The sequence below is a fragment of the Neofelis nebulosa genome, chromosome 11 (genome assembly GCF_028018385.1).
Source record: "Neofelis nebulosa isolate mNeoNeb1 chromosome 11, mNeoNeb1.pri, whole genome shotgun sequence".
Taxonomy (NCBI): domain Eukaryota; kingdom Metazoa; phylum Chordata; class Mammalia; order Carnivora; family Felidae; genus Neofelis; species Neofelis nebulosa.
Window position 1 is genome coordinate 54,034,464 of NC_080792.1, and position 21,911 is coordinate 54,056,374.

The following is a 21,911-nucleotide window of genomic DNA, read 5'->3' on the forward strand; positions in this document are numbered from 1 at the left end:
TAAGAGAAGGGCGGGGGGGGGTCTTCATTTGGAGAACAGCTTTTTTTTTCTTTTTTTTTTTCTTTCTTTCTTTCTTTCTTTCTTTCTTTCTTTCTTTCTTTCTTTTTTTTTTTTTTTTTATTATTAGATTTGTTTCCTTTACCTGAAGGTGGTGGAGGTGGGGCAACTGAAAAGGAGGAAGTGGGCTCAGACAACACAGAGGTGGGCTGGGGGTGGGGCTCTGGGAGGGGGGCGGATAGAGAACAGATGGCCCAAGGAAACCCCAACTGAAGGGTGTGGCCAATGGATGCTACTGACAGTAATAGGTAATCCAGGCTTCAGTTTCCCTTTTCTGTAAAATAGTTCCTTTGTGTTATTTTCAAGCCTTGATAAAGTTTGTTTAACATGGCCGCCTTGCTCTACATCCTTTGAGAAATATGAGAAAGGGCTCTGCACGTGGAGTAAGAGGGGAAGAGATCAGATCAGAGAGAGGGGCAAGTTGTGGAGAAATGTTTGTGAAATGGGAGCGATGAATGACAAAGAAGCCCAGAGGGTGGTGGGAGGGAGGTGAGAAGTGATGACCAGAGTGGAATGTGGAAAGGATAAGCAACCCTCACCCACCCCAAGGATACTCAGAAATAGCTGGGGAGGAAAGTGGACTTGCCTACAAGCAGGCTAGGAGCTTCAGGCCGAGCCTGTACGTTTTAAATAGAAATGTTCGCACTCCTCAGTTGAAAAGCTGGAGGGCCTGGGGAGGAGTCGGGTTACTTTTGCTAAACGGATGAACTTCCATATGTCTGGAATCTTAGAAAAACAACTTGGATAACCAGAAAATGATATTGCCTCACACTAAAACTGTCACTCTGGAAGAAGGGGGTTGGTGATCGATAGTAAGTTAAGGGAAATGAAACCACAGAAGTAACAGAACTGCAGCATGAGCAAAATGATTTATGCAAGGCACATGTAAATGTGTGCCCTTTTGTAACTATGACTTTGTCCCTCTTGATAATTTTAGACACCTGAAAGGGGCCCTGTGCTATAGTCTAGAGAGATCATTGTTCCAGCCAGGGGAATTCAAATTCCGTAGACATTCCCTTTTATAAAGAATACAGTAGGTACCTTAATCATCAAAATCATCCTTTATTTATTTGCATTTGTGAAATACCCCTGTCTTAATCTTTGGTATAATCTACTATCTATGCAGGGGCACCTGGGTGGCTCAGTCAGTTGAGCATCCAACTTGGGCTCAGGTCCTGATCTTGCGGTTTTTGAGTTCCAGTCCCACATCGGGTTTGCTGTGGTCAGCACAAAGCCCATGCAAAGCCCACACAAAGCCTGCTTTGGATCCTCTGTCCCCGTCTTTCTGCCCTTCCCCTGCTTGTGCTCCCTCTCTCTCTCTCTCAAAAAAAATCTACTGTTTATTCAAAGAAATAAAACATTAGTACACAGCACGTACATCTAGTGTCAATGAGCAGCTAGAAGTTTCTGGAAGAACCATCAGCAATGAAACAATAAAACTTTAAATATTTAAGTGATAATAATTAGACTTGGCATTGAGATGAGCTCCACACTTATTTTAGTCATGCTTCAGAGTCTACAAAAAGGGCAGTATACTGAAGGTAATCTTTACATTCTAAAAGACCTAGTTGTCATCACAATGCATTGTTTATATACCCTGAAATCACTTTTGGCGAGACTCTTTTGGAGGAATTAATGTAGTTCAATTACTTCTAATGTGATAACAATAACTCCTGGGTATATTTTAACGTGTGAAAAATTTAACACAAATAAAAATTGTCCATTGAAATGAAATATTTCAATAATATGATTCTAATACAGATTTAACACTTACAAATCAGGTTTCTTTCAATAATAATTTTACCATATTTTTAGAATATTGTGTAAGCTAATTTTATGTTGGAATTTTTAGCTAATGTAGGGGAGCAAAATCACCACCCTGCAATATGTCTCTTTGGCAGATGGATTATTTTAGGCTGATATTTAAAAAACCAAACAAAAAAACATAAGGCTCAGTAAGAACCCTTGATCTTCCCCCTAACTGCCTGAAAGAATTTAGTTAGAGGACCTGCTTCTGGAAAGGAGCTATTGTAATGGATAACTACAGTGTATATAAAGTAGGTATGGTAGACAAGGAGAAGCTTAGCAAAGTCTGTTAAAATTCCTTTCTATGTCCAACTATTCCTGTGTGACCCAGCCAACATTTGTTTATCAAATATTTATTCTTTTTTATCTTCCTGTGAACTGTCTTCCCTTTGAGGTCCCACACCCCTACCTTTTTGTCCTTAGCTCTGGAAGTCATAGAAGCCTTCATTGTCTAACTGCTTGTGGGCCTTATATTCTTATAGAGCCTCTGTACATAAGTAATCAAATTTTATTTGCTACTGTTAATCTGTCTCATGTCAACTTAATTTTTAGACCAGCCAAAAGAACTTTGAAGGGTAATGGAAAACTTTTCTTCCTCAACACTAATACTATCTTTATTCATGAGCAAATGGTTGAAATAGAGCCTTTATAGAGGAGAAAACCCAACTTATATAATGTTATGGGTTGAATTGTGTCACCCCAAAAAGATATGTTGAAATCTTAACTCCCTGGACCTCAGAATGTGACCTTTGGAAGTTAAAAATATAATTAGTTGGATTATTACTTGGCAATCAATAAGAATGAAATCTTGCCATCTGCAACAACATGGATAGAACTAGGGTATATTCTGCTAAGTGAAATAAGTCATTCAGAGAAAGACAGATATCATATGATTTCACTCATATATGGAATTTAGGAAACACAACAGATGAACATAGAGGAAAGGAAGGAAAAATAAGATAAAAACAGCAAGAGAGGCAAACCATAAGAGACTCTTAAGTACAGAGAACAAACTGAGGGTTGTTGGTGGGGTGTTGGGTTGGGGGATGGACTAAATGGGTGATGGGCATTAAGGAGGGCACTTGTTGGGGTAAGCACTGAGTGTCTATGTAAGTGATGAATCACTAAATTCTACTCCTGACACCATTATTACACTATATGTTAACTAACTGGGATTAAAATAAAATAAAATAAAATAAAATAAAATAAAAAGTAAATTATTTTTTTTTAATTTTTTAACTTTTTTTTTTTTTTTTTTTTTTTTGAGACAGAGAGAGACAGAGCATGAATGGGGGAGGGGCAGAGAGAGAGGGAGACACAGAATCGGAAGCAGGCTCCAGGTTGTGAGCCATCAGCCCAGAGCCCGACGCGGGGCTCGAACTCACAGACTGCGAAATCATGACCTGCGCCGAAGTCAGACGCTTAACCGACTGAGCCACCCAGGCGCCCCGTAAATTATTAAATAAATACCTAAGATGAGGTCATACTTGAGCTGGGGATCAGGGGGTCCGGGGCGGGGGGGGGAAGTACTGGATCAATTCTGACTGACATCCTTATAAGAAGATGACCATTTGAAGACAAACACACACAGGGAGAATGCCATATGACCACAGAAGAAAAAAAGCAGAGTGATGAGCAGCTGTATACCAAGGAACACCATGGATTGCCTATGACCCCGGAAGCTAAGAGAAAAGCATGGGACGGATTCTCTCCAAGAGCCTTTGAGAGAGCACAACCCTGCCAACACCTTGCATTTCTGAATTCTAGCCCCCAAAACTGTAAGAGAATGACTTTCTGTTGTTTTAAGACACCCATCTGTGGCACTTTGTTACAAAGGTCCTAGGAAATGAATACAGATTGGAATGGATGCACTCACCTATGTTACAGAATGATGAAGTGCAAAGGGCACAGACTTTGGGGTTCAGCAAAAGTGGACATGAACCCTGACCCAACCAATTCTTTCCTGTGTGACTTTATGTAAGGTAATTACTTTAGTCTGTTTCTTTAGCAATAGAAATAAGATCCTCACAAGACTGAGAGCAATTATCATGAAACATATGAAAGTTACAAAGCACATAGTAGGCTCTCAAGAAAGGCTGATTTGCAGCCTTTACATATGAGCTCATTTAAGTGGTCCATTAATATTCATCATTTTGATATTACTGTTTACATGTTCTTTCCATTATATCTGTTGACATGGGCTTTTTCTTACGTTTATTTGACGTGTTTATGAAAGTTAAGAGCTCTTTTCTTTCTTTTCAATGTAATTATTGAAAAAAATACTGAATTTCAATTGAATAGTGAAAAACTATTTTAACACACACACACACACACACACACACACACACACACATGTTTTAGAACTGTAAATTTCTAGTGACCTGGATGTTCAGCCACACTTTTGGCAGTAATGGTTAAAAAAAAATTTTTTTTTTTTCATAACTAATGGAAAATAGGCAGTAGAAACTCTAGTTCCCTGATTGTAATTTGAAGAAAATTCAGGAAAGTGAGTGGGTGAAAATTCCCAGACAAATACAGTTTGTTCATTTAATTTTATCTTGACCGTGCTGAAAAAAGTGTTTTTTTGAGAAATAGTAAGATGATGTTCTTTCACAGAATACTGAAACATGAATTATCCAATCTAATGACCTGGTTTCAAAGTCTGAATTATTTATTAGTCTTATTAAAAGGGGATAAAACTTCTGCTTCAAGATGGAGGAATGACATATTTATGTGATCTTTTTCTTAAGACCTCATTAAAATGACAATAAAGAAATAAAGAGGTATAATTGAGGAGCAATCAAGAGATGAGGAAAGGGCCATCGGTGATCTAAATCTTTCAATAAATTTCTGGAAGACAAAGAAGAAAGTTGTAACCAGAGAAACACAGTGAAGGTAATTCTAGCCTGAAGGATGCATGGAGAGGCCATACCTGAGAAGGAAGCCAATCTGCCTACCAATCCCAACATGCAAGGACTCAGAAAATTCACTTCCCACATCTTTTCTTAGGAAGTTACTTGGCAATATGCCTCTGCAAGACAAAGGAATAAGCCAAGGAAAAGCACTGGCATGCAGGAAATGGTGGTTTCCAATGAGGAAAGCAATTAAGGGAAGTCTCAGGGTGACAGCTGGGTAGCAGACCTGGCCAGTAAGCAAGAGGCTAGGAGGAAATTATCCGGGGAAAAAGGGAAGGGGCTGAGTATCTCATACTAACTTTGTGATTTTAGGCTAATACAAAGATGCCAACAATGCAAAAATAAAAAGAAAGAAAAACAATTAGAAAGCCACATTATTCATGTGGATGGTTTGGCTCCAAACTATAGAAAAACCAATGTGGCTTAAAGAAGAAGGAATTTTTTATCTGACATAACAGGGGTACTGTAGGCAGGGAAGTTTCAGGCTGACTGGTTAACCCAGTGGTTCTGGGTCTTCATCAAGCACATATGTTCTTTCCATCTTTCCCTCTGCCAGCTTTACTTTGTAAGCTTTATTCAAAAGCTGGCTCTTCTCTCAGTAGCAAGATGCCCACTGCTCTTTTTTAAGGTTCACACCAACATGATAGAACCCCAGAGAAGATGCCATGTCTCTCCTGGAGAGAAGAAAACTTTCCCAGAAGTCCTCACCTGACATCTTTTCTTGTCTCATTGGCCAAAAGTGTGTCATGTGTACCTTGAAACAATTGCTGGAAAGGAGAATGGAACCACTACTGGAGAGATTAATTGCTACTTGATATTCATTCTCTTCTTCTTCCCTTTCTATAATAGAACTCCCTTGAATTTTATCTGGATACATAATCACCAAAGTAGGAGCCACCTTTCCCAGCCTCCCTTGTTCCTACGTGTAGCCATGTGACTAAGTTCTGGCCAATAGGATGTGATTGGAGACGTGTGGGCAATTTCTAGATTATTCCTTTAAAAAAGAGTTATACGGGGCGCCTGGGTGGCGCAGTCGGTTAAGCGTCCGACTTCAGCCAGGTCACGATCTCGCGGTCAGTGGGTTCGAGCCCCGCGTCGGGCTCTGGGCTGATGGCTTGGAGCCTGGAGCCTGTTTCCGACTCTGTGTCTCCCTCTCTCTCTGCCCCTCCCCCGTTCATGCTCTGTCTCTCTCTGTCCCAAAAAAATAAATTAAAAACGTTTAAAAAAAAAAAAAAAAAAAAAGTTATAATCGGGGGGTGAGGCGTGACTGGCTAGCTCAGTCAGTAGAGGATGTGACTCTAGATCTCAGGGTCATGAGTTCAAGCCCCAAGTTGGGCATGGAGCCTACTTAAAAGGAAAAAAAAAAAAGAAAACAAGTTGTATGGAGGTGACTAGCTGGCTCAGTCGGTAGAGCATGCAACTTGATCTCAGGGTTGTGAGTTCAAGCCTCACATTTGGTATGGAGATCACTTAAAAATAAAATCTTAAAAAAAAAAAGTTGTATGCTCTCCACTGCCTCATGCTTTCCCTTCAGCAAGCACAAAGGTTTAGTGGTAGCGAGTCAGCTTCAAACATGAAGATGAGGGCAATTCCTAAGGAGATGACAGCAACAGACAGAAGGAACCTGGCACCAAGGTGCTCTCATGAAGCTAAGCTTACACTCCTACTAGTTTAGAATTTTATGTGATAAAGAAATGAACTTCTGTCCATTAATTCTGATCACTATTAAACAGCCAGAGCAATATCCTAATTAATGCAATGACCATGCTTCACTTAGACCAGCGAGTCTCAAAGTAAGGTCCCCATACTAGCAGAATTAGCATCACCTAGAACTTTGCTGGAAATTCAAATCCTTGGGCCACACCCCAGATCTACTGAGTCAGAATATCTGTGAATGTAGCTCAGCAGGCTGTGCTTTACCAAGCCTTCCAGGTCATTCTGATGCCTATTCAAGTTTGAGAAACACTGAATAGCCCACGTGGGATCCTTTGTTTGGCTGAAAATAGAGCTGATCTCTGCTGGAAATTTTGGCTAAGTGGATGAGGGCAGACACTTGAAAAACTCAGGGTCCTGTTAGGTTCTGTCAAGTGAGGATGGGATGGATGCCAGGTGGCAAACCAAGAGCATCTGTCCTTGTTATAATGTAATAAACATAGTTAACTGATTTTCAACTCTTCGAATTAATCTAAAGATTTACTTACATAGTTGACTCTGGAACAACGTGGGGGTTAGGTAGGGGCACCAATCGCCATGCAGTCAAAAACCCTCGTAAAAATTTTTACTCCCCCAGAATTTAACTACTAATAGCCTACTGTTGACAGGAAGCTTTACCAGTAACATAAACAGTGGATTAAAAAATGTCTCGTATAGGGGCGCCTGGGTGGCGCAGTCGGTTGAGCGTCCGACTTCAACCAGGTCACGATCTCGCGGTCCGTGAGTTCGAGCCCCGCGTCAGGCTCTGGGTTGATGGCTCGGAGCCTGGAGCCTGTTTCCGATTCTGTGTCTCCCTCTCTCTCTGCCCCTTCCCCGTTCATGCTCTGTCTCTCTCTGTCCCAAAAATAAATAAAAAACGTTGAAAAAAAAAAAAAATGTCTCGTATATCGTATGTATTATACACTGTATTCTTACAATAAAGTAAGCTAGAGAAAAGAAAATGTTGTTAATAAATTAATAAGGAAAAGAAAGACATTTATAATACTGTACTGTATTTATTTTTTTTTTAATCTGCATATGAATGGACCTGCATAGCTCAAACCCTTACTGTTCAAGAGTCAACTTTAGTTTCAGAGCAGAATGTAAAGGTCATGGTCATTGATATATGGCAGACTTGAGTGATGGAAATCAAGAGGAGAGGTGAAAGAAAATGGAGAGAAAAGAGATAATGTCAATAGCTGACATAACAAGAAATGAAGGTGCTCATTTAAAATGATAAATGTAGGGGGTTCCTGGCTGGCTCAGTCAGTGGAACTTTTGACTCTAGATCTCAGGGTTGTGAATTCTGGCCCCATGCTGGGTGTGGATCCAACTTAAAAAAAATTAAAATAGATAAATAATAATAACTTAAAAAATATAATTATAAATGTAACTGAGAGGAACTCAAAATAAGAACACAAATTGGAAGCAGTCCACCTGTCCACTGGCTGATGAATGGACAAAGAAGATGTGGTATAGGGGCACCTGGGTGGTTCAGTTGGTTAAGTGTCCAACTTTGGCTCCAGTCATGATCTCATGGTTCATGGATTCAAGCTCCGCATCAAGCTCTGAGCTGACAGCTCAGACCCTGAAGCCTGCTTCAGATTCTGTGTCTCTCTCTTTCTTTCTGTCCCTCTTCTGCTTGCTGTTTCTCTCTCTCTCTCAAAAATAAATAAATAAAAATTTAAAAAATTAAAAAAAAGAGGTGGTATAGATGTACAATGGAATATTATTCAGCATTAAAAAGAATGAAATCTTGCCATTTGCAACAACTTGGGTGAAGCTAGAAAGCATAATACTAAATGAAATAAGTCAATCAGAGAAAGACAAATACATATGATTTCACTATGTGGAGTTTAAGAAACAAAACAGAGAAGCAAAGAAAAAAAGAGAGAGACAAACCCAGAAACAGAATCTTAATTATAGAGAACAAACTGATGGTTATCAGAGGAGAGAAGGAGGGGAGGAGTCTGAAATAGGTGATGGAGATTAAGGAGTGCACTTGTTGTGATGAGCACCGGGTCATGCATGATAGTGTCGAATCACTATATTGCACACCTGAAACTAATATTATACTCCATGTTAACTAACTGGAATTAAAATAAAAACTTAAAAAAAAAAAAAAAGAACACAAATCTATTGGGAAAGAGAGCCAAGCTAAATCTTCATCTTTCATGGTAGGAAGTCAACAAATAATTTCAGAAAATACTACATCAAGAAATAGCAATGTTAATATAGTATTTAAAGAAACGAGGCAGGGGCGCCTGGGTGGCTCAGTTGGTTGAGCGGCTGACTTCAGCTCAGGTCATATCTCGCTGTCTGTGAGTTCGAGCCCCACGTCAGGCTTTGTGCTGACAGCTCAGAGCCTGGAGCCTGTTTCAGATTCTGTGTCTCCCTCTCTCTCTGACCCTCCCCCGTTCATGCTCTGTCTCTCTCTGTCTCAAAAAAATAAATTAATGTTTAAAAAAAAAAAAAAAAGAAATGAGGCAATCACCATAAGAATAAAAATAGAAGTGACTAGAATAGTTAAAAAGAATTTTCCCTCTTGGAGGGGGGACTGCTGTTCTTTATTAACCCTTCTCTACAATTCGACTTTTATTTTTAAGTTAGGGGATGTATTTTAATAATGAAACATTTTAAAATTATGTTTTCAGAGGTGGTAGGCACAAGGTGGGACAGAGTCCTCCTACAAAGAGTTCCTTTGTGAAATTCTTTGTCCAGGAGTGGGGTCACCAAGAATGTGCGCAGAGCCCCAAGTCTCTCCTTTCTTGTGAAGCAGCTTTACGACTGGTTGGATTGGGGCAGAGTTTCTGACAAAAGGCCTTCTCCTCATCGGCATACTCCTTTGGACTACTGTATGAAGTTCATATGTGGCCAGCCTCAATGGGAACCGGGTCAGAGGGATCTGTTGACAGTCTTGCTGCTGTCACCTTTTGTAGAATTTCCTCTCTTGACCACCCCCACTTTCTCATTCAGTTGTAGGGCACACAGCCTTAGTGGGCAACGGATGTTTGCACCAGGAGACTTGTCCTCATTAGTCTCAGTTCTGACCGGGCAGCTGAATGCTTGCATCATGGATGGTCACGATATTTCAACAATCAATTGCCCCAAGGCACTTGAGCTGACAGCAATGGTGGTATACTATACAGGGGCAATTAAACCATATCTATGTCTTTAAATTCAGCTGGTCTGTTTCTTCTCACCATACTGTTATTTTTGCGATTTACTCTGCGCCCCAAATTACTCGTCTCACAAGTTGATGCTGGGCTCTGTGTTCTCAACAGAGTAATTATAGTTGGAAATGGGGGAGGCTGAAGTGGTCTGGGAGAAGCATGGTGCAGGGCAGTGGTTTTCAGATTGCTTTCAGTGAAGTCCTGGGGTGCTGCAGGGACACCTCTGTGGAAGCACTCCAGGGAGTGGGAGGGAGTAGCCACGACCCCAGATTCCACCTCATTCCCATTTGAATCAGAATGGCTGATCCAATCCTGTCTTACGTGTTGAGAGGAAGAAGTTTCCAGAAATAACTTCCTGGAAATCACTGATGCTGAACACTGGACTAGCACGCACAAGGCCCGGGTTTGCACATTATTTCTCTTATTTACATGATGGTTCTACAACCATGAGCAATCCTATGATTTCTTTGATGATTTCCTGATTTGTAAAATGGAGATAATGGTACCTTTCCCCCTATGTCACAAGATTAACTCGATGCATCAGATAGAAAAGGTAAATTCTAGACCATTATAAAAACACAAAGGCTTATTACCTAGAAGAGAGAAGGACACAGTCTCAGAAGAGTTCATTTAATTAGGTTAAATATTGATGGAGGATTACACAGATATATTTTTTATAGATTGACCAGGAAAGCTATGGTCAATTATCATGAGGCAGTAACTTTATTTTTTTCCTTTTGAATAATCTCCCCCCCGCCCCCGCCCCACCCCAACATTTGTAATAAATTGCACACACAGAAGAAACCTATAAGTAACCACTGTGGTAACTGCTATTTTGCAGTAATTAATTTCTCTAGAGATAGTGATAATCATCCTGAAATCCATGAGCTGTGTGTATGCTCCTGGCTCCCAAAGGCCCAATGTATTTTAAATGCAACCTTTCAGTTCCTACAACATGGAGGAAACAGAATGCAGCAAGACTGTGAAAGTATACATCTCAGATGTGCAAAAAAAATTTCGTTTGTTTTCCTTTTGACTGCTCATTGGCAAGCTGACTTCCCTCTCCCACTCCGCCCTTTTCATTTCTCAGGTATCAAGAGGAAAGCTTGATTTTATTTCTTTACAATATTTCCATTTCTTCCCAATTATGCAGGTTTGTTTCAGTGTAAACAATTGGTCCATTCAAAGTTCAGCTTCCCATTAGGGCTGATAAAAATCTTTATCTGGTTAAGTAAATACTCTCTCTCTCTCTTTTTTAAAGTTTATTTATTTCTTTAGAGAGGGGAGAGGGGCAGAGAGAAAGGAAGAGAGAGAACCTGAAGCAGCCTCCATGCTGTCCCAACCCATGAGCAACGTGAGATCATGACCTGAGGGGAAATCCGGAGTCCCAGGCCTAACGGACTCAGCCACCCAGGCGTCCCTAAAATACTCTTATCTCTTAAGTGTAGTCTCATCCACCTTTTCTTCTTCTGGGGAAACCGGCAGGACTTACATATTTTCTTGATGTCTTCCAGATAAAAGGTGCTTGTATGGTGCAGTGTCCAGGCCTCCTCTGACCTCAGAGACAATGGCCCATGCGTGCTCTGTAAAGTCTGCTGGTAGTCAAGTGTCCAGGGGCTCTCTCCCCTACAGTCACATCCTCTGCACCTATACGTAAGCCCCTCCCCAGTGGGTCCTCCCAAGTTTGCCCCCTTGGGACCCGCCTACGGGAAGGTCTGGCCCTGGTGACCCTTCTTGAGAACCAACAGCAGCCTGGGAACCCATATTCCATTCTCCTCTGTCCCCACCACAGTGTGTGACTTCGGCTCAGCCCAGAAAGAAAATCGCAACAAGCCTAAACATGTACTGCAATACGTCCCCCTTCTGCAATGACCCTAGGAAAAAGGGCAGGCTTTGCCCCTCCTCTTCCTGTCTGACAGAACATTCCCCTTCATCACATCCTCTTTCTTCCGGAGGTGACTCTCGCCCTTGCCCCAGGGTGGAAAGGGTTCAGGAAACAGAAACCAGCTTATCGTAAGGAAACAAAGGCCAGGAATCGTTCAAAAACATTTTATCTGTTACAAGGAGGAAAGAAGTCTCTAGGACAGCAAGGATTTGCCTCAGCAGGGAAAGGTCAGGACCTGGTGGAAGAGACCGCCCTTCACGGAGGGAGCTAGGTGCCCAGGTCGCTGCCCTGGGGGCTCACCCTGCCCTTGTCCACAGGGGTAGGAGGAGCCTGGGTCAAGAAGGACCCAGGTGTGCGAGGTCTGCATCTGCAGTATCAGGCACGGGGTCTGGCTCATTAGATTCACCGAGAAAGTTATAGTCAATGGAGTGTAGGAATTCTGGCCTTTGCCAGCGACTCACTCTTTGGCATGGTCAAGCTTTATTCGGTGAGTATCTGTTTTTCTGTCTATAAAGTAGAGCTGATAATAAATAAACCCTACCTCACAAGGTTTTTTCCAGTGTGAAAGAGAAATTTCATTGAATGTCACTTGGTGAGCACAGAAATGTAGGGATAAAAGATTCTTAATTCTTCAATACCCCCAGATAGCAAGAAGGTAGTGACTAAAAAGAAATGTTTATTTTCTCATTGGCATTTTTTAATAGGGTAGGAAGAATAAGAGATTTTTTTTTTCATTGAATCAGTATAACTATTTTCATGTTGATAGAGGAAAATGTGGGTGTGCCTGGCTGGCTGAGTTCCTAGAGCATTCCACCCCTGATATGGGGTTGTAAGTTCGAGCCCCATGTTGGGTGTAGAGATTACTTAAAAATAAAAATCTTAAAAAAGAGAGAGAGAGAGAGAGGGAGGGAGGGAGAAAGAGTATAACGTAGCAAGTGAACATTTTTATCCTTTGCAACCTGGGTCTTAATGCAATCAAGTTTGCTAATTACTGCCCCAGACTCATCTTGTTTGCCACTCATTCCAACACAGAGATTAGGATCATTAGGGTAAAATTCTGTCCCCAAACTTGAATTGAAAATTTTTAAGTAGGCTCCCTGCCCAGCATGGAGCCCAACATGGGGCTTGAACTCACAGCCCTGAGATCAAGACCTGAGCTGAGATCAACAGTCAGATGCTGCCACCCAGGTGCCCCTTTTAAACTGAGATTTGACTGGGATTTTGTTAAATCCGACATTTTATAATACTGAGCTTTCTCATTCAGCAAGATGGTAGTTCCATTCACTTACTCAGATTATTATTTTTCTCTGAGTACATTTTGGAATTTTCCTCATAGAGTCTAGTATGTTTTACATAAAGAATTTTATAAGGTTTTGTTTTCACACTATAAAAAGAGACTTTTCTCTCCATCACAGTTTAGCTGTTTATAGATGATATACAAGAAAGTTACTATCCTACTAAAAATTTGTCCTTTATAGTTGCCATAATAAAAATAACAATAAGAAGTGATAAAATTATAGTAGTACGGAACAGTTGCCAGATGGCAGGCACTATATTCTGTGTTTACATGTATTTTCCTGTTGAATCTTCACAGTAATCCTCTAGTTATTTATCACTGTTATCCTAATTTATAAATGAAAAAACTGAAGTTCAGTGAGATGAAGTAACATGCCCAAGGTCACACAGTTCATTCCTGAGCACTCATTAATTCCCTTAGGTTTTCTAGATACACAATCATATCGTTTATACAAAATGAGATTTGTCTACTCCTTTCTGAGGGTTATGTCTCCTATGTTTGTTTCATGCTTCACTGAATTGGTCATAATTATATAGTAAAATATTAAATAGTTATTATCTCTTAAATGTTCCTGAACCCTCATACCTTCGGTGGACATGAGTATATGATGCTTAGTCAGTTGCAGTAATGATAACAATAATCCCTAACGTTTATTGTGCAGCTAGACAGTCTGAGTCTAGAATTGATGCTCTCCACCACACTACTAATTCAGGAACTACTCTCACTTGTTCTAGCATGTTCCATGCCACTCTAGCATGATCCTCATGCTTCAGACCTTCTCCTCTCCCCTCTCCCCTAAGTTTCCTGGCTTTGTAGCTAAGCTTCATCTCCAAGTCTAGCCCCAGTTGGACTAGTGATCCTGTTTACCATGGATTTTATTTGGTTCTTCCTCGTGATACTATTTGTAGTGGTCTCTTGGCTCTATCAATGAAATTAAATAAAGAGGTGGCCCATCTCTGTGTCTTCTTTAGGCCTCAACACCCATTCTGTTTAGGCCCACAATTTCCTTTTACCAACATACACCATTGAAGTCTCTCCCAACTTCCCTTTAAAACATCTTTGAAAACAACAACAAAAAAAGAGGAATTGCTAATTAAAAACTCACCATACCTAATGTCAGAAAGGCCAAAGAGAAGTGATACTCTTCTAACTACACTTCCATATTCTTTCTAAAGGGAAATTTGACAGTGCATGTGAAAAAAAAAAAAAAAATCATAGAATTTTCCATATTCCTTGACTGAGAAATCTCACTTGTTGGAATTTATCCCAAGTCATCATGGATGAACACAAGTATATTTCTACAAAAGTCTTTATTTCAATATTATTTAAGATGGCTAAAAATTTATAGAATCTAGATGTCCAATGATGAATGTTTTGTTAAATAAATTATACTACATCGAGAGGAATATTTCATAACATGGAGAAGTTCATGATATACACTGTCAGGTCCAAAAAAGTATATCACAATTCAACATATGGAGTAAAATCCCATTTTTGTTGTATATAGATATATTCATTTCCCTATAACTATGTGGCTATAAATATCGATTGTCTATATATTTGTGTATCACTTTAGAAATCACCACAGCAAACAGAAATATACACCCCCAAATATTCAATTTTGTAATAACTGTGTCTGCGTAATTATGAAGAAGTGGAAATGTGTATTTCTTCTTTTCACTCAATGGTTTCTTTTTTTCTTTTTTTTAAATTTTAATTTTCAGTATATATTTGTTTACTGGTTTCTGAATTTTCTACAATTGATATAGATTACATTTGGAATAGGAAAAAAAGTTATTCTTAAAACCATTTGTTAATTAGGTTATAAGCAAAGAGACACAAACTATAGGGCTCAAATAAGATGGAAGAGTTTTTAAATCTCCCCAAACTGTCTCAAGGTGAAAGGTCCAGTGTTATGATGAAGCTGTATTCCACAGTTATTTAGGGAGACAGATTGCTTTCACCTCGTGCTGCTATTATCTGGGTTAATATCCTTTCCATTTGGTAGAAGCTGGCTAACCTCCATATCCCTATTCTAGCCCACAGGAGACTCCAGAACAAGTACATTTGTCTCTAAGGAGATGACCAGGAAGTTGCACACTTCATTTCCATTCTCTATGGGCTTCATCCTGGTCACACACCACACCAGTCTATGATCAAGGCAGGCTGTGATCTGTATCTGCCAGCCATAGATACATGTTTAGCTAAAATTGAGGGTGAAGGAATTATTACTAAAACTCAGAAGGAATCAATTAATAGATGCTCCCTCAGATATTATAAAGCTACAATAGTTGAAATACTGTAATACTGTGGTACAAGAATAATGGAGTAGGCTGGGTATACCAAAAGCAGGCTCAAATTCATATAAGATTTAAGCATATAAAAAAAGGTAGCTTTTCAAGTTAGGATGGTTGACAGAATGAATTATTCAGTCAGTGATGTTGAGAACTGGATAACCATTTGGAAAACAACAAAATTAGATTAAATAACAAAATGTATTCCAGATGTCTTAAATACTTAAAGTGCTATAGGGAAATATTGATGAAAATGGTGACCAGATTGTAACTTCTGCTTTAGTTGGTTCCCCATTCCACAGATCTCTGGGTCTTATTGAGCTTAATTATCTCTTCATTGACCTTTGGCAACCAGAACTGCCATATACCAGATGTAGAGGGCCATGGTTGTGTTAGATCAGAAGAGTGCTTTCTATTTTGTTTTTTTGTTGGTTTGTTTATATCCTTTCTATGATCCTTTTTTCTTTGTGTCAATCTTATGTGTTGCTAAATACAATGCATAAGACTAGTAATCCACCTGAGACTACCCTAAACATGCATCTGATTGTATGTGCTGCATATAAAAAGTAGTTTCCAACTCAACAACAATAAACTCGATTAAAAAATGGGTGAATGACCTGAATAGACATTTCTCTCACGATGATATGCAAATGGCCAACAAACATATGAAAAGATGCTTAATATCACTAATCATTAGAGAGTGCAGGGGGACCTGGCTGGCTCATTCAGTAGAGCATGTGACTCTTAATCTCAGGGACCTGATTTCAAGCCCCACATGGGCATAGAGCCTACCTGAAAAAGAGAAAACAAATGGAAATCAAAATCACAGTGAGAGATACCACATCATGTCATGTTCTACCCACTGATAGGAGGATGGCTACTATTAAACATTAAAAAAAAAGAACATTAAAGTATTGGTAAGGATGTGGAGAGATTGGAACCCTTGTGCACTGTTAGTGGTAATGCAGCTGCTATGGGAAAAAATGTGGCTGTTCCACAAAAAATTAATAAAAGTAGAACTACCATATGATCGAGCAGTCCCACTTCTGGGACACATATGTTTTGATTCCATTTATATGAGGTGTCTACAGTAGACAAATTCATAGAAACAGGAAGCAGAATGGTGGTTACCAGGGGTTGGGGGAAGAGGGAAATGGAGAGCTGTTTAATGGGTATAAAGTTTCAGTTTTCCAACATGAAAAGAGGTCTGGAGATTGATGGCCCAACAATGTTAGTATACAGACCACCACTGAAGTGTACATTTAAAATGGTTAAGACAGTACATTTTGTGTTATATGTTTTTGACTATAATTAAATTATAATTAAATTATATGTTTTGACTATATGTTTTTGACTATAATTTTGACTAAATGAATCATATATTATATGTTTTTGACTATAATATAAAAAAATTAATTTTGGGGCAGGCACCTGGGTGGCTCAGTCAGTTAAGCATCCAACTTCGGCTCAGGCCATGATCTCACAGTTCGGGACTTCAAGCTCCACATTGGGCTCTCTGCCGTCAGCATGGAGCCCACTTCAGATCCTCTACCTCCCTCTCCCTCTGCCCCTCTCCCACTCATATTCTGTCTCTGTCTCTCAAAAATAAATAAACATTAAACACTCTTTAATAAAAAAATTAATCTTGGGGTGCCTGGATGGCTCAGTCAGTTAAGCATCTGACTCTTGATTTTGGCTCAGGTCACGATCTCACGATTTGTGAGATGGAGCCCCGTGGTGGGCTTCACCCTGACAGTGCTCTGCACAGCTTGGTTCTCTTGGGAGCCTGCCTGGGATTCTCTCTGTTCCTCTGTCTCTGCCCCTCCCCCACTCATGCTTGCTCTCGCTCTCTCTCTCTCTCTCTCTCCAAAATAAGTAAATAAACTTTAAAAAAATAAATAAAAATTAATCTCATCACAGAGTTTGTGGTTTCAGATTGCAAGAATCAGAAATAGAGATTTCTGGGGCACCTGGGTGGCTCAGTTGGTTAAGCACCTGACTTTGGCTTAGGTCACGATCTCATGGTTCGTGAGTTCGAGCCCTGCATTGGGCTCTGTGCTGACAACCTCAGAGCCTGGAGCCTGGTTCAGATTCTGTGCTTCACAGTCTCTCTCTCTCTGCCCTTTCCCACTCATGCTCTCTGTTTCTCTCTCTCAAAATTAAATAATAATAATAAAAACATTAAAAAAAGAAAAAAGAAAAGAAAGAAATAGAGATTTCTTATAACCAAGCTGTTCAATATGGTAGCCTCTAGCCACATGTGGCCATGGAGCACTTAAAATGACATTCCTACTTGAGATGTGCTATAAGTTAATAATATACACTGACGGGGTCCTAGGCTGGCTTAGTTGGTGGAGCATGTGACTCTTGATCTCAGGGTTGTGAGTTTAAGCCCCATGTTGGGCGTAGAGATTGCTTAAAAATGAAATCTTAAAATCATCATCATCATCATCACCCATACCGAGGTTCAAAGAACTAGTGCAAAAAAAATTAAATAAAATTAAATAATGATTTTTATATTGGTTATATGCTGAATAGTAATGTTTTAGATATATTAGGCTAAGTAAAAATATATTATTAAAATTAATTTTACCTGTTTCTTTTTACTTTTTTTTTTTTTTAATGTAGCTACTAGATTTCACAGAGATTCTGAAATTATCAGACCAGGAATTTAAAATAACTATGAATAATATGTCAAGAGGTCTCATACAGAAGGGAGACAACTTAAGAACAGATAAGAGCAGAGAGATGGAAACTCAAAGAAAGAATCAAAACAAAATATTAGAAATCAAAACCACTGCGGCAGAAATGAAGAATGAAGAATGCCTTTGATGGGCTCATCAATAGACTACACATGAAAAAAGAAATCAGTGAACTTGAAGATATGTGAATGGAAACTTCCCAGACTGAAAAACAAAGAGAAGAAAAGAATCAAAAAGATGTAACAGGATATCCAAATATTATGGGACAATTACAAAAGGTGTCACATATAGTGATTGCAATTCCCAAAAAAGGAAAAAACAGAAGAAAGACTTAAACTAATAATTGCTGAGAATTTTCCAAAATTTATGAGACACCAAACCACAGATTCAGGAGCTCACAGAATACCACACGAGATAAATAACAAAAACATACACACGGGCATATTATATTCAAACTGCAGAAAATTTGAGACAGGGAGCAAATCTTTTTTTATTAAAAAATTTTTTTTTGAATGTTTATTTATTTTTGGGAGAGAGAGACAGAGCATGAGCGGGGGAGGGGCAGAGAGAGAGGGAGACGCAGAATCGGAACCAGGCTCCAGGCTCTGAGCTGTCAGCACAGAGCCTGACGTGGGGCTCCAACTCACGAACTGCGAGATCATGACCTGAACTGAAGTCAGACGCTCAACTGACTGAGCCACCCAGGCGCCCCAACCCCTAAAAAAGTCTTTTTAAGAACTATAATTGATACACTATGAGAGGAGAGAAAAACTGAATCATATAAAATGCTCAATTAAAATCAGAGAAGGCTGTGATGCCTGGCTGGCTCAGTCGGTGGAGCATACTAGACTCTTGATCTCAGGGTCATGAGCTAGAGTCTTACATTGGGTGTAGACACCAAAAAACCAAACCAAAACAAAGAACCAAACCCCACCCCTGCCCCCACATGAAAATAAAAAACAAGAGAACAATGAATAAAAAACAGTTATAAATATGGCATATATTAATTCAACTATATCAATAATCACTTTAGGGGTGCCTGGGTGGCTCAGTTGGTTAAGTGTCTGACTTCAGCTCAGGTCATGATCTCATGGTTCATGAGTTGGAGCTGTGTGTCAGGCTCTGTACTGATAGCTTGGAGCCTGAGCCTGCTTTGGATTCTGTATCTCCCTCTCTCTCTCTGCCCCTCCCTGCTCACACTCTCTCTCTGTCTCAAAAATAAATAAAACATTATTAAAAAAAAAAAAAATCACTTTAAATGTGAATGATCTAAAAATACCAATTAAAAGAGAGACTGTCAGCGTGGATATAGTAACAAGACCTAGCAATATGTTGTCTGTAAGATTAAATATAAAGACAGATTAAAAGTGAAGAGATGGAGAAAGATATACCATGTTAAACCCTCCCAAAAGAAAGCGGCAGTAGCTGTATTAATTTCAGACAAATTATGTCCTGCAATATCTTGGAAGGCAGTGCTCATCCAGTCAGGCTCACAGCTCGAGGAGAAGTGTTTGAGGAAGGTCAGAATGTTTATGTATGTTGACTGCTCTCTCTGTCTTTCGCTAAGTCCTATGACAGGGATGAGTCCAGGCAAGAGTTAGGTTTGAAAGCAGAGTGAAATGGAATACATTTCTAAGGAGGGAGGTTTGGTGAAACCTTTCTCATGTGCTCTTTACCAGTCAACAGGAGCCAGCCAGATTAATAAAGTTTGGTTGCTTCCCAACCTAAGCCAGTTGCTTCACATAGCATCAGATTATCCATCATATTTTGAGTGCGGGTGTGAGCCATGTGTGTAAAAGAGGAGACTCTTCGGGCTTTCCAGACATGATGTGTGGTTGTGGTTACTTGACCATGGAGTTGAATGGAAGGAAATATACCAGAAATGTATTAAGAATCCACAAGACTGGCCCTCAAGAACTAGTAATTCTTCAACCCCTAAAGCAATCCCCAGGGCTCCCACAACTGAACCTACACAAGAGCATTACCCTTCAATACCACTTCAGATGTGGCTATGAAGCATGATTGATGGAAGAACCTTTCAGAGGCAAAGCTGAAGGCCACAGTGAGCAATAAAGAAGGAGATTGTCTAGCAGAGCTCGAGTCTAATGGAGAAACACACTTAATTGCCAGTGCAGGGAGCCTTTTGCCTTAGCAAGCATTACACCATTGCTGTTCAATGATTGCTGTTTCCTTCCCTTTCTTTGTTTTTCCAAAAGAAGATTCTTAGGATCCCATTCCTAATTCATCACTCTTTTTGGTGAGTGGAGGTGGGGAGGACAGATAATCTGTTTTTCAGAAGATGCTCACAGGAAACAGTCCCAGAGAGTCCTGATGGGGGAATGCATGTCACAGAGATCCTAGATTTTGAACTGAATGCAGTGGCCAGATGGAAATTTGGGTTGTTTCACTTGAACAGGGGACAAGTGTGTTTTATATGTAGGAAGAAGGCTGAGTGTGTGTAATTGGGTTATCGTGGGTGGGTTGTGGCTGAGACTGTATGCATTTTCCCCTCTCCCTCTAGCAATAGAATTATCAAATTTTAGATTAGCATATGGTCATTCCGTCAAAGGCTATATTTCTCAACCTCCTTAGCATAGCTGGGTTTGAACATGTAACTTGCTTCTAGTTAATGGGATGTGACAAGAATTCACATATACCATATATTTTTAAGCTATTAAAAGAAATAGGCATGGCTCCCTTATTCCTTCCTCTCTTGAGGAAGCAAGAGCTGAAGTAGGCATTGTAGGTTACAAGAGAGCAGCCACGGTGGAATAACAAAATAGAAGGGGTGTGACCCTCAGCACCTCAGAGTTGCCGTATTAGCCCTGGAGTGCTTATGTTCAAACTGATAAAGAGAGAAATGCATCTCTTTCGTGTTTATTTGGGTCTTTGTTAGAGCAAATAAAGCTTATAGCCTAATTAATGCAAGCTTCTGATCAACTATCATATCTCATTGCATTGTAACTCTTTTCCTTCATTGTGATTCTTTTTATTATAAGTAGCCAATCAGCAACAATAATATCAGGGAATAATAATGTGTAGCAAGTCTCTACTATAATCCAATCTCTACTATAATCTACTTGGAATCTAAGTTCAACCAGCCCTTGCGGGATCTAAAATGGGAATTAAAGAAGATATCAGGAAATGAGGTTATTCTCATCTATGCTTCTACAGACCAGTTTTCTCTGCTTTGGTTGGTATATGACCCAATGTGATTGAGTTGGCCCCAACTTTTTACATCATTTCCTAACAGAGACAGAATGGGACCTCTGTTCTAATTCCCGAGTTTCCAGAATAGGGAATCTGGCCCAGCTTTGACTAGGGTCTACTTAATCCAATCATCCCATAGGCTGGTATTTGAAAAGAAATTTCTTAGAAAAGGTTGGTGTCAGCTTCAGAGATAGCCTATGGGTTTAATATATCATTAATTTATGTGTCTGTCTTCTGCATTATAGTTTGTTGTGAGGTTGGGAAGAAACAGGAACTCCTATTCATTGCTGGTAGAAATGCAAATTGGTATTTGCATTGTGAACTGGAATTTGGCAATATCCAACAAAACAGACACGTATTTATTTTTGACACAGCAATTGCACATCCAGGAAGTTATCTTCAGCATACATCTTCAGTAACATGAAAACAAATATGCATGAGATTGTTCATTGCAAAATTATTTGTAATTACGCCCTAAATGTCCAAACATAAGAAAATAATTGAAGTATGGTACACCTATACAATGGAGTACTCTGGAACTGTTAAAAAAAAAAAATAGTAAGGTTGATATCTATAAACTGATAGTGATTTCCAGAACATATTCTTTTTTTTTTTTTTTGATGTTTATTTATTTATTTTGAGAGAGAGCTTGTGTGAGCAGGGGAAGGGCAGAGAGAGAGAGAGAGAGAGGGAGAGAGAATCCCAAACAGGCTCCATGCTGTCAGCACAGAGCCTGATGTGGGGATGTGGGGCTCGATCCCACGAACCGTGAGATCATGACCTGAGTGAGTCAGACACCTAACCGACTGAGCCACCCAGGCACCCCTAAAGTGATTATTGATATAGTTGAATTAATATATGCCATATTTATAACTGTTTT

At 39.7% G+C, this 21,911-nt stretch overlaps 2 long non-coding RNA genes across 4 annotated transcripts in view; one reads left to right on the plus strand and one right to left on the minus strand.

The window, feature by feature from the left end:
- The window catches only part of LOC131490345 (uncharacterized), a 135,489-nt gene that overhangs the window by 98,258 nt on the left and 15,320 nt on the right, over positions 1-21,911 (minus strand). The window lies entirely within an intron of this gene.
- On the plus strand, positions 11,480-20,749 carry LOC131490346 (uncharacterized). The gene is made up of 2 exons (XR_009251049.1): positions 11,480-12,015; positions 17,748-20,749. It is a non-coding gene; the product is annotated as an uncharacterized LOC131490346 (long non-coding RNA).